Genomic DNA, 12,888 nt, shown 5'->3' on the forward strand with positions numbered 1-12,888 from the left:
CAGATGAAAAGAGCACATCACCTCACTCTACACAATCTATACCACATGTCTACAAAATATATGAGAAACAGTTGAGAGAACTAAGAATGTTTCAGTTAAAGAAAATAATTCTTGGGTGGGGGGATGTGATAGTATGAGAAGAGCAATCATATGAAAAAAAAAAAAAAGGTTTATACAACTAGATGTTCTCCAGAGAACAGAGCTTAGAACATTAGAACAGGACAGATACTTCAGCTGAATATGAGGAAAATTATCAGAGACACATTCTCTCTATACTGAGTTCCTTGTCACAGAGTGTGTGCTGAAGCAACACGGAATCACTATACAGAGGATCCCTGCGCTGGATAGAGGATTTGGTTGAATGACAAAGTCCCCTCCAACTCAAAGAAAGACCCTGTGATCTAATTTTTAACAAAATTTTCAGCAGTTTTCAAATAAGTTTAGAAAACAAGAGTTTTAAAATTAAAAAATACGGTTTGGTCTAGTAATTGAGAGTGTAGATTATGAACTCTGAATTCTGCCATTTACTAGGTATGTAACCTTGAGTGAGTGATTTAACCTTTCTGAGCTTTTATTTCCTCATCTGGATAATGGGGGTAATATTAGGACCAAACTCACAGTCGTTCTTAGGATTAAATGACATAATACATGGAAAGAACTCGGCACACGGTCCTATAAGCATTTAGCACACAGTAAGAGCTATTAGTTGGTTCTTACCTTCACTACTACTCTCTCACGATGCAGACCAACCTCATCACTTTGAGGCTTATTTTTGCTTAAAACCATCCAGGGCTGCTATATCACTGAGGAATGCAGTTTTAACTGCTTGGCTGGGCCTGATCCTCCCTGTGGAACCTTATTGTTAAGATTCCATTCTCACTTCAGAGAGGCTCCTGCCAAATTGCTTGCAGTTCTAAATTACCAGACTGTTTCAAGCTTTGCTCACATTGCTAACTTTACCTGAAATGTCCTCTCCTTCTCCTAAGCTAAGAGTGACTCATCTTTCAAAAAGCTCTTCTAGAATGCCTTCCTCAATAAAAATCTCTCCTGACGCTGAGGTAGAATTGAACACAGAAGCTATCTTTGTTCAAATGAGGAAATGGAAGCTCAGAAAGATTAAGTAACTTATCCAAAGTCACCAACTGGAAAATGATGATGGTGGTAGTAACAGTAGTAGTAATAATACCTCACATGCATAGTGTGCCTTGTCTAGAAAGCTCTTCTCTGTAGTATCCCACTGTATTTTCACAACTCTGTAAAAAAGGAATAATTTTCTTTCTTTTTTTTTTTTTATGGATCAGGAAACCGAGGCACAGACAGCCTTCTACAAGGTCATATAACTTATCTTGCTGTGGGCACAATCATACAAGACCCCAGACCTCAGATTTTCTCACTCTTAGTCTACTGACTTTTCCCTACAGAACGGTGCATTTAGTAAATAAATGAATTTGGTGAATAAATGAAAAAATAAAAATGACTGAATTAATTTTGTTGATACACAATACCTCATTCTAAAACTTTGAGCATATCAAGGATATGAATAAAGTTGAGGAGCAGCACTTCTCAAAAGCAAAGTTTTCTCTCCCCACCATTACTGAGCTAACTGCAACAGCATCATGAATTTCAAGGGACTAAAGTTAGAGCAAATTTTATGATGGGCATGGTCAGAAAGTTTGTAGACACTGTCACAGTAGATATAAAAATACAAACTTTACAGGTAACAAATTAAATTGAAACCTAAAATAATTAGTGAGCAAATAAATTTAGTGATTTCTAGAGCAGTGGGCTTAGAAGTCCTTGGGAAGCATAAAATTCCCCACACGCTTTACACATTTCAGAACATATAAAGAACAAGTGAAACGACGATGGTACTCACTGGGCTCAAAATGATATATCAATTAAATGCAATGCTCTAGTAAGAAGAAAAGCAGGAAATGTGGAGACTGTCTCTCTGTGTAATCTTCTGTAAATTTCCCAGGAGTTTTTAGTGAGCTACTTTCCTATTAAGGAAGCTGTCAAACAGCTAAAAAAATAAAGGAGAATAAAGAGGAAGTGAGGCTTGAAGAGATATAGGACGATTTTTAGAAAGACAAACAGGTCTCTAAGATATACATTAAGGGTGACGATTTCCTCTGCATGTGAGGACATATCTATGGTTAAATATGTTGTATAACATTACTAAGAGACTTAAGTTCTGGTATCTGCCAGGCAACACAACACGTAGACATCTATCTAGTTAAAATTAGCACGATGCCTGACATGTTTTAGCTACTCAGTGATTGCAGAATAAATAAAAGAATGGATCAATCTAATCCAGAAAGTTCACTACTAATGGTAATTGAGTTTCAAATATTTTAAGTACCTACCTATATACCAGACACCATGCTAGGATCTAGCCACTTGGAACAATTTTTAAGTGCTTTGGTATTTTAATGTTTATAAGACATGAAAATGTTCATTCATCTTTTCACATGGTTGTCAAACTATAACAATAGTAATTGAAGATAAATTCAGAGTCCCTCTTCCCACGCAATGCAGGGAAATTATAGTTTGTATATTAGAAGTTGACAGCATCATTTCTCATATGGTTTGCAGAATGATTGGCTCACAGGATTAAAATAAGTCTAGTCTCTTCTGATCTTAAACCAGAAATCATGTTTCTTATTATTAACAGATTTGCCAACAAGGAGATATAATTGTATTAGCACTTATTTCTGAGGATCAATATTTTATAGATGAACTGGGTTATAAGCAAGTTTCTGTCATTTCTTCAGTAAATAAGTACCTTGGTTAAGGTCCAGCTAAGCTGCTTTTTCCAAATTATCCTTAACAGACAGGTGTTATGATTCTGTTATTGTTATTCTACCTATAGAATAAAAACTACTAACTCCTAAAAATGTATATGTCAGCATCAGTATTCAAAAAGATGTTGTCAGGACAATACAACAGACACTGTCAGTATCCCAACTGCATACCCCCAGGTCTCACCATTATAGTGCAAGCCAGATTTCCAATGGCCTTAGGGCTCCTTCTAGAGTTAACACCCACTCTGCCAGTGTACAGAACAGGCTGGAAGCATCAGAAAATCAACAAACACCCACTAAAGAACAGCCTTTAGCAACAGAGGTTGGCATATAAATATACTAGCTCCTTTGTCATTGGAAATGACAGAGATTAACTGAGGCTGCCTGATTCTACACTAACTCCCAGAGTTCCCTAGCGGGATTAAGTTACTAGCTTGTTAATTCACCCTTTATTGGGTATGTTACTGTCTCTGTCTTATTCCTCACTGCTCTTACAGTGCTTACTAGGATAATCTTCTAAAATAAAACATTTTAACTTGAATTTAAGTCCCTGTCTTAGGGCCTCTTCTAGGGAACTATAAACTAAACAAAATTCATACAATATTCAATATTCATTATTTCACCCTACCTTTACAAATATCATTTCCATCACGACCTCTTTTCTGTTTCGGCCATAACTAAATATGACTTGTTTCTTCTTTGCAAATAAAAGATTATTTAAAAGAACATTTAAAAAATTATTACTCTAGAGCATCATTACGCCAGACCCAAATAAAAATGAAAAGTCGTAAGTTTGAAAGGGGCATTAGGAACAGGAGAAATTTATAACAGGAGTCCAACTTAAGTCAGTTAATGCCTTTATTAAGTGGATATATATAGCCTATTAAATGGATATAGCATAATTTAAAAACTAATATCCTGTTCAACATTCAGATTGTATTTAATATTTTACTATTATAAACCATGCTGAAATTAACATTCTTAAGCATAAATCTCTGTCCTAATCTCAGATTATTTGGGGGAATAAATTACTAGGAGGTTTGTAAGTTAAAAGAGTTAAAGTATTTTTAAGTATTTGATTTCTATATAACCAGAATAGTTGAACTTATTTTCATTCCTACCTGTATGGAACAAACGTTTCTGTTTTAACATCTTCTCATCAGTCTTGAGAACTATTATTTTCACAATCTATGTAAAATACAATTATTGTTAAACATGTATTTTCTGAAGTTTTTTTCAATCATCCATTAATAACTATACTCTTGTGAATTCATGACTTCTCAATTATAGTTTTGTTTTTCCCATTAAATGGTGTTCATATCTTTTATAATAAACATCCAAATCAGCTTTTTTTTAAAGATAGTGTTGATTTAATGTATCCTACCCTGTTATTAAATTTAGTGGTAATACATTTAATGTTTAAAAAATTCCATGAAGTATGAGATAGATTGTGATGTTAGATAGATTTTTTTAAAAATAATTTTAAGGAAGCACGTTTTTAGCTAAATAACATAGCTTTTATTTGGTTGATTGGCTTTGCATTGTTTTATTTTATTATCAGCAATGAATGTTCAAATGTTTCAGAGACAATATAACAACTGCTTTGAAGGCAGATTAGATCCAAATCCTAACTCCACCACTTAGTAATTGAATAATCTTGAGTTTACTTAACCTTTCTCTACCTTGCTCATCTGTAAAATAGGAATAATAACAATATCTGCATCATATTGTTATAGTGAGAATAAGTCAATTCAGAGTGCTTACAGGAGTATCTGACACTTTGTAATCACTTGATAAATGTTAGGCAAACATAAATATTATGCCATTATTGTTATCTATTAGGAGGCAATCTAGCAGAGTGATTTAATATTATAGGTTCTTCCTGGATTCATATCATTCATATCTTAGCTCTTGCACATACCAATTGTGTGAATTTGAGCAAGTTACTAAACCCGTGTTTCAGTTTTTCTCATCTAAAATATGAAAATAAAAATATTATCTACCTCATGGAGGTTTTGTATAAATTAATTGTACACATATACATATACATATGAACATTACATATATGTGAACATATATGTGAATAAAGCCCTTAAAACACTACCTAGAACATAGCTCACTATAGGATTTGAAATATGTGAGCTAGTATTGTTGTCTATTGAAACTGCATCTTTTATTATCTTTGAGCTACTAGTAAGATGTCACATTAATAGATTTCCTAATAGTAATCCCCACTGCATTGGCAGAATAAATCTTTCTTGGTGTTTTTTTCCCAAAGTACTCTTTCCCCCCCACCCCAACTTTATTGGGATATTATTAACATACAACATATATAAGTTTAAGGTGTACGATGTAATAATTTGATACATTTATATTACAAAATGATAATCACAATAAAGTTAGCGAATATCTCCATTCTCTTACATAATTACCATTTCTTTTTGAGATAAAAATATTTAAGATCTGTTCTCTCAACAACTTTCAAGCATATAACATAGTATTGTTAATTATAGTCACCGCTGTACATTAGATCACCAGGATGTATAGTTTAATAAATGGGAGTCTGTACCCTTTGACCAACTTCTCACATTTTTCTCCACTGCCCCAGCCCCATAGTGTTTTCATGTATAGACAGTTGTTCAAATTGATGTTTCTAGAGGGAGACGAACAATAGAAATTCCTATGCCACCATTTTGCTGATGTCTTCAACATACTTTGAATTAACTTTGGTAATGGAGACACAGAAAGAGAATGGCTCAGAGGATGAGTAGTCTATAGAAAAGAGCCCCAAGGACATGGAATCATTTAACACAAAAACATACAGGGTAATGCTGAAGGTAGCTCCACTACCACAGGCCACTCTTCACTCTGCAACCTTTGCATATACCTCCCACATTCTCACCTCCAAGGTTTTGTTCACTTTTTTTTATTAGTTCTTTGATCAGGACTTTTAATCTATATTCACAAATGAGATTAATCTGTAATTTCTCTTTTAAAGATTTTTATTAAAATATAGCTAACATACAATATTGTATTAGTTTCAGGTATATTTCTATTTAACATTTATATATCTAAAGAAGTGATCACCATGGTAAGTCCAGCAACCATATGACACTCTACAAAGCTATCACAGTATTATTGACTATATTCCCTATGCCGTACACCACATCCCCATGACTTATTTTTTTTTATGCCTGGAAGTTTAAATCTTATTCCCCCACACCTTTTTCCCCTTGATTTTTCAATTACAGTTGACATTCAATATTATTTTATATTAGTCTCAGGTGTACAGCATAGTGGTTATACATTTACATAATTTACGAAGTGATTCCCCTGACTGTATTTTTATCTTTTAGTGTTAGCTATGTGTAGTTTTGATATCAGGGAATGATATTTTCTTAAAATGAGTTAGATACTACTGAAATGTACACTTGAAACATTGGATTTTGTTAATCAATGTCGCCCCAATAATTTTTAATTAAAAAAAAATTTTTAATGAGTTAGAAAGATTTCTTGCTATTTCACCCCTTTGGAAATAAGTACTCATCATGAGAATTAACTATCTTTGAGAGTTTAAAAGTATTTGACTTTAATCCTACCCGAGTTCATTTCATTGGTTAAAAATAATTTTTTGACAAAATTTTAATTTATTCCAAGTTTATAAGTCTATTCAATTTTCAATCTCTAATTGAACCAATTTAAGCAATTTATGTTGTGGAAACAAAATTATAAGCCTACATTCTTTAATTCAGCTAAAAACAACATGAAATAAGAGGTTATATTTATAGTCTTCTGTTAATACAGCTGCTTTAAAAAGACAAAGACTTATATTAGCCATCACTTCTCATTAAATTGATGAGGCAACCTTATTCTCCATGCATTCTAGCCAAAATATTTAAAGAAACCCTTGATTCCTCTCACCCTTGACATCTAATCCATTGGAAAATCCTTTTAAATATATCCCAAATCCAACCAGCTCTATCTCCATGTTCCACAAAACTACAAGCTAAGTATGTTATTTCTCACCTGAAATATTTCATTGACCTTTTGATAGACCTTCCTACTTTTTCTCTTACCTCTTCTAGGATAGGCTGTGGTGCACTGCCGAGATCTCTCCATCAGAACCAAGGCCCTCAAATACCTAAGGGCCAGGTTTTTTTGATGCTGACAGTTCACATATGAGTTCCTCCTTAATGGGATTTTTGAGCTGTTGCACTTACCGGCTGGCTGGCAATGAGAACTCCAATACTGGTGATAGGTAGAGTACTGATAATAACTCCTGGCATGGTCCAACTGTTAAAATTTTTACCTATGGTAAACTGGGATGGCAAACTGGTGGGAAGAATGAACTGGCAGGTATAATATCTCAGTCATGCAAGAGGTTCAGAGGAAATAATTAACAGAACAAGATTTCAATGGATGTTGCTAAGTGTGATTAAAGCTTTTGAGAAAGAGAATGCAAAACTAAGGGTGATTAATCACCAATTTAAGGTAAATTGTGAAATTCAGAAGAACTCTTTAGCATTATATTAAAGTCACTCTCATTTCCTGCAGCCAGAAGGTAGAAATTGTTGAGGATCAAGTCCAAGGTTTAATTAAATGGATAGTGAAGGTTGAATCTACTTCTGGGGCAGAGAGAGAAAAAAAAGCCAACCTGTAAGGGGAAGTATCTTGGATGCATGGCAGTGAAAGGAAATAAGGAAGCAAGTGGTAGAAATTAAGGGCACTATAGAAACAAACAAGCAGCACAAAATTAGAAGCATACTAACCCCACCTCTATCCCAAACAAAGCCTGGTATTTTTTAAATGCACTTTTCCACACCAATAAAAGAGAACATTAAACTAAGAAATCTAGCCAGCCACACAAGTACCTCACCCTGCCTACAAAGAATCTTCTGTTATTGCTGGGCCAAGAAAAATGTAAAAGATTTTAAATGAAAAGAAAACCACAAGCAATAATCATACACATTTAGAATAAGAAGGAAACAGAAAATATTATCATGGTATTCAGTTAGAAACTTGTCTTGTTCTTAGAGATGCATACTGAAGCTTTAGTGTCATGAAATATATGATTTAATTTCAAATAACACAGCAAATACATATACATAGAGAGTGCTCAATCATGGCAAAATATTAACAATAGGATGATCCAAGAATACATGGGTGCTTTTTATACTACTCTTTTAACTTCTCTGTAATTTTAATTTTTTTAAGTAAAGAGTTGAGAGACAATCTGAATTTGAGTTGTACAGATTAGAATTCTTTGTGAATTTTAAATCTCTGATGCAAGAAAGCATTCAGTTCACTATAGACCAGTGAGGGAGCAATGCAAGATGGATAGAAAAGGTAAATAACAGGACATGCAAGGTGAAACCTAAATCAGATCAATACAGGGCCATTTTTCTCCAGCAGACATAAAGATTTTCACCAATTTCTTAGTGATAAAGAAATGAACATTAAATAGCAGAACCCCAATACATATTATTTAGGATTTAGTGTACATAATTATGCTAAACTTTATAATAATTTATTCTTCACACTCCATTGAGAGGGAAGTTTTTCTTTTTCTTGGTTGACTTTATAAATTCTAAATTATTAAATATCCCCAAGAATTTTTAAAAAGAGATTTCCACATGGAAGTAGACCCTAACTGAAAATTGCAATCAAAAGTTATTTCCATCAGCAGGAAGACTAGATAAACAGAAATCTTTCTAAACAGAATCTCAAATACTGGGAACCCAAATCTGTGGGTTCATATTATAGCTTTGCCCTGAGCAAGTTACTCAACATCTGTTTCTTCACCTATAAAATGGAAATAGCACTTACTTTTCAAGATGACTAAAAGATGAAATGTAAAATGTTTAGAATGTAGTATAGCATATACAGTCATCCCTCAGTATCCTCTGAGGTGCTTCCAGAACCCCAGCAAATACCAAATCCATAAATGCTCAATTCCCTTATATAAAATGGTATGGTATTTGCACATAAGCTACAGCAGGATATGCCTGTATATCATGCCATTCTTGTGGATTCAGTATAGTGTTCAGAATGTGGCAAATTCAAGTTTTGCTTTTGGAATTTTCTGGAATTTTTTTGCCAAACATTTTCGATCTATAGTTGGTTGCATCTGTGAATATGGAACCCGAGGATATTGAGGACTGACTATTCTAAGCCCCTAATAACTGCTAATTATTAAGAAATCGATGTGATATGTCTTTTACACATGTGCACACAAGCACACACACACATCTCTGAAAAATAATTATCGACCCAAACACTCTTCTGTTTTAAGGACTTCAGTGATATTTTAAGCCTGTTGAGCTGACAAGATCTCATTCAATCATTTCTAAACATTTAAATTTCACATACCATATATACTTATAGTTTAGTACCAGTTAACACATATAAGTGTCTGGATCTTCCTTTCACTTATTTTCCTTTTCATTTTTCTTTTCCCTTTGTTTCCCCTTATTCTTTGTTGACTTCCGTCTTTTTTTACTTTTATTTTTGTATCCTGGAACATTCTCTACATTCACAAGTAAGGACTTGCTTCTCTAACTGTAATGAGACTGAATAAAAACATCTTCATGTCTGATCAAAATGATCACATATCACAAAAAGACCTTGCAGAATATTATAGGACAGGCAAATGCATTATATAATTGCCAGGGACTACATCGAAAACTGTGAAAAGTTCAATACTCATAGATTTGCCCTAATTGATAAGAAATGATGTAATGGTTTCTTGACTAGTGGAGTTAGATCAAACACCCAAATCTAAAACTGCCTATTTCAGTCATAATTATGAACAAAAGTTGTTATATAGTCAATCAGTGTGACTTCACTTTTTCAATAATTTTTTTACATTTATTCAGGTGACATTGGTTAATAAGACTACATAGGTTTCAAGGGTACAAGTCAATAATACATCATATGTATATTGCATTGTGTGTTCACTATAAAGTTAGATTTCCTTCTGTCACCTTATATTTGACTCCCTTTACCCTTGTCTACCTCCCCTCCCCCCCTTCCCACTGGGAAGCACTAAACTGTTGTCAGTGTCCATGAGTCTGTTTGCCTTGTTCATTTGTTGCTTTCAGTTTTATATCCCACATATGAGTGAAGTCATATGGATCTCAACTTTTTCTGTCTGACTTATTTTGCTTACCAGGATAATTTCAATCCATGTTGTCACAAATGACAGTATTTCATCTTTTCTTATGGCTGAGAATATCCTGTTGTATATAATGTACCACATCTCTTAGTGGTCCTTTATAAGTATATTCACACAAGTGTTTCCTCCTTACTCTGTGAGTCTAAAAGTCACTGATCTGATTATTTAATTCAATTTGAACAGTTCTAAGGACAACATAACTTGCACACAGACATTTGATGATTTTTGACTGTGGTCTTATATAAAGCAAAGACTATGATGATTTAATTTAGAAGCAATTAGAACAATACAATTTGTACTCAGAAACTTTATAAAAGACTTTAATCGTCCTCCTGGTTGACTTCCCAAGACAAAACATTTGGAGATGCAGAGAGGAGTCCAATTAAATAGAGGATGGCATAAGTAAGTTAGAAAATAAAGTCTATGACAAAGAGGAGTGCCAGATATAAGTGGATATTAATAAGAATCTTTTACATTTGTATATATTTCAGTTAACAAAGCACCATTACACAAATTCAGTTCATTTCAATTCAGTATTATGGAGCACACACTCGAGGCACTATACCAAAAAGTCTGTGGAAAACAAAAATAAACATATACCCATAGAAAGATTGCAATTCAGTGGGAGATATGATCTGTTTGACTCAAAGAAATAGGATATTGTAGAGATGAAAGCTGCTATAGGAATATATAGGGAGGATAGATGTGAGCAAAGCAGGTAGCATTTGATTTGGGTCCTTGAAAAAATAAGATATTTAATTAATATCAAACATTATAAGATATAGAAACCATTATTATATTTTTTCACAGTTCATAAAATTGGAGCTGACAGAGGGTAAGAGAACTCCCTTATCCAAGGTCACACAACTGGATAACTCATGAACCACAGTAAGTATCTTAATTTTTAGGCAAGAGAGCACACATTCTTTTGGGATAACATTAATTTTTATTAAATTTATAGGGGTAACATTGGTTAATAAAATTATATAGGTTTCAAGTGCACAATTCAATAATATGTCCTATGTATATTGCATTGTACGTTCACCAAAGTTAAATTTCCTTCCATTACCTTTATCCTTATATTTGATCTACTTTATACTTATCTATCTCTCCTCTTCCCCCTCTTTCCTCTGGTAACCATTAAATTGTTGCCTGTTTCCATGAGTCTCTGTCGATTTGTTTTGCTCATTTGTTGCTTTCAGTTTTATAGTCCACATACGAGGGAAGTCACATGGTTCTCAACTTTTTCTGTCTGACAATACATTTAGCAAAATAATCTCAAAATCTGTGTTATCTCAAATGAAAGCATTTCATCTTCTCCTATAGCTCAGTAATATTCCATTGTGTACATGTACCACATCTTCTTTATCCAATCATCTATTGAAGGGCACTTCAGTTGTTTCCATATCTTGGCTGCTGGCGGGAATGTAAATTGGTACAGCCACTATGGAAAACAGTATGGAAGTTCCTCAAAAAATTAAGAATAGAATTATCATATTACCAAGCAATCCCTCTTCTGGGTATCTACTAAAAATTTTTGAAAACATGTATCTGTAAATATATATGTACCCGATGTTCATTGCAGCGTTATTCACAGTAGCCAAGATAACATTTAAAAATAAAGGCTACTCATTCTTTCTATAATAATAAATTTGGCTGTCCTTGGTATACCATATGGAAATAAATATTCTTACTCTCAAAGTATTAATGTTATTTCCTACTGTTAATACAAAAAAACTCTTTGCAGAATTTTAAATATGAGTACTGAGGAAATCAGATCTTTGCTTAAAGATTAAAAAACCTGTTAGAAAAGAGTGAAAACCAACTTCATTATAATAATTAGAGACTGTAGTATGACAATGAGGGTAATGTCTTGTGTCCCCAGAGGGTACAATAAAAGAGGACAACAGGATTATGCTTCACTGGCTATAATTTAAAATGTTCCCAATGGCAATGCATACCAAAAGAAATAATAATAGCACATGTGAGGCTTACTATATGTTAGCATAGTAACATATAGTAAGTAACATATAGTGAGGCACTGTTCTAAGCACCTCATATTTATTTCTCAAACAACTCCATGATATAGATATCATTATTATCACTATTTGTGGATAATGAATCTGAGCCACAGAGAAACTTAGCCCAAGTCATGTAAATGGTAAAACTGGAATTTAAACTGTCTGGGTATAGAATCCTTGTTCTTAACCGCTCAGCTCTAACATCTGTCAAAAATAAGATTACATACTCTCTTTTTATAGAGAGCTTTAAGGCATAAGAACATCCATGAGATATGAGTTCATGTTCTAGGAAGCAGCAGTTTAGCATGGCATCTAAGAACACAGATTTTGTCATCAAAAAGAACAAGCTTTGATCTATTCCACTATGGCTTACCTGTGTGAACTTGGGCAAGTTGTTTAACTTCTCAGAGCTTTAATATCTGACTTTCAAAAGGAAGAATTAATTATTTTGAAATGGAAATACAAGCAACACAGTATGGTAAGAAAAACACTGACTTGTACATCAAAAAACTCAGATTATAGCCTCAGCTACAATCACCCATGTGAAATAGGGCAATTGATCCATCAATCAACAAATATTTATTGAACCTTATATAAGTTATGAGTACTTATAAAAAGATGTTTCTTACTTTCTGAGAACAAATTCATTCAAGTTTGTTCATTTTCCTTAGTGATTGAACTAAGGCCCAAAAGGAGGTACTTTCTGGCAATGACATACTATGATTCTAAGACAGAACTCAAATAAAATTACCACAGTGCTTCTGTATCTTTGCTAAATGCAATTTCTGTATACATATACTTCAGTTCTTCCTTTTGATATATAAAGGGGAAAGATGCAGAAAAAGGAAGAGACTGAACTTTCAAGCTTGTCTCATTGCGCACACTACCT

The 12,888-nt window shown here is 33.4% G+C and overlaps 1 protein-coding gene across 1 annotated transcript in view; it reads right to left on the bottom strand.

Moving 5' to 3' along the window:
- The window catches only part of DLG2 (discs large MAGUK scaffold protein 2), a 1,459,931-nt gene that overhangs the window by 1,305,190 nt on the left and 141,853 nt on the right, over positions 1–12,888 (bottom strand). The window lies entirely within an intron of this gene.

The sequence above is a fragment of the Pteropus vampyrus genome, unplaced genomic scaffold (genome assembly GCF_000151845.1).
Source record: "Pteropus vampyrus isolate Shadow unplaced genomic scaffold, Pvam_2.0 Scaffold84, whole genome shotgun sequence".
Classification (NCBI taxonomy): Eukaryota; Metazoa; Chordata; class Mammalia; order Chiroptera; family Pteropodidae; genus Pteropus; species Pteropus vampyrus.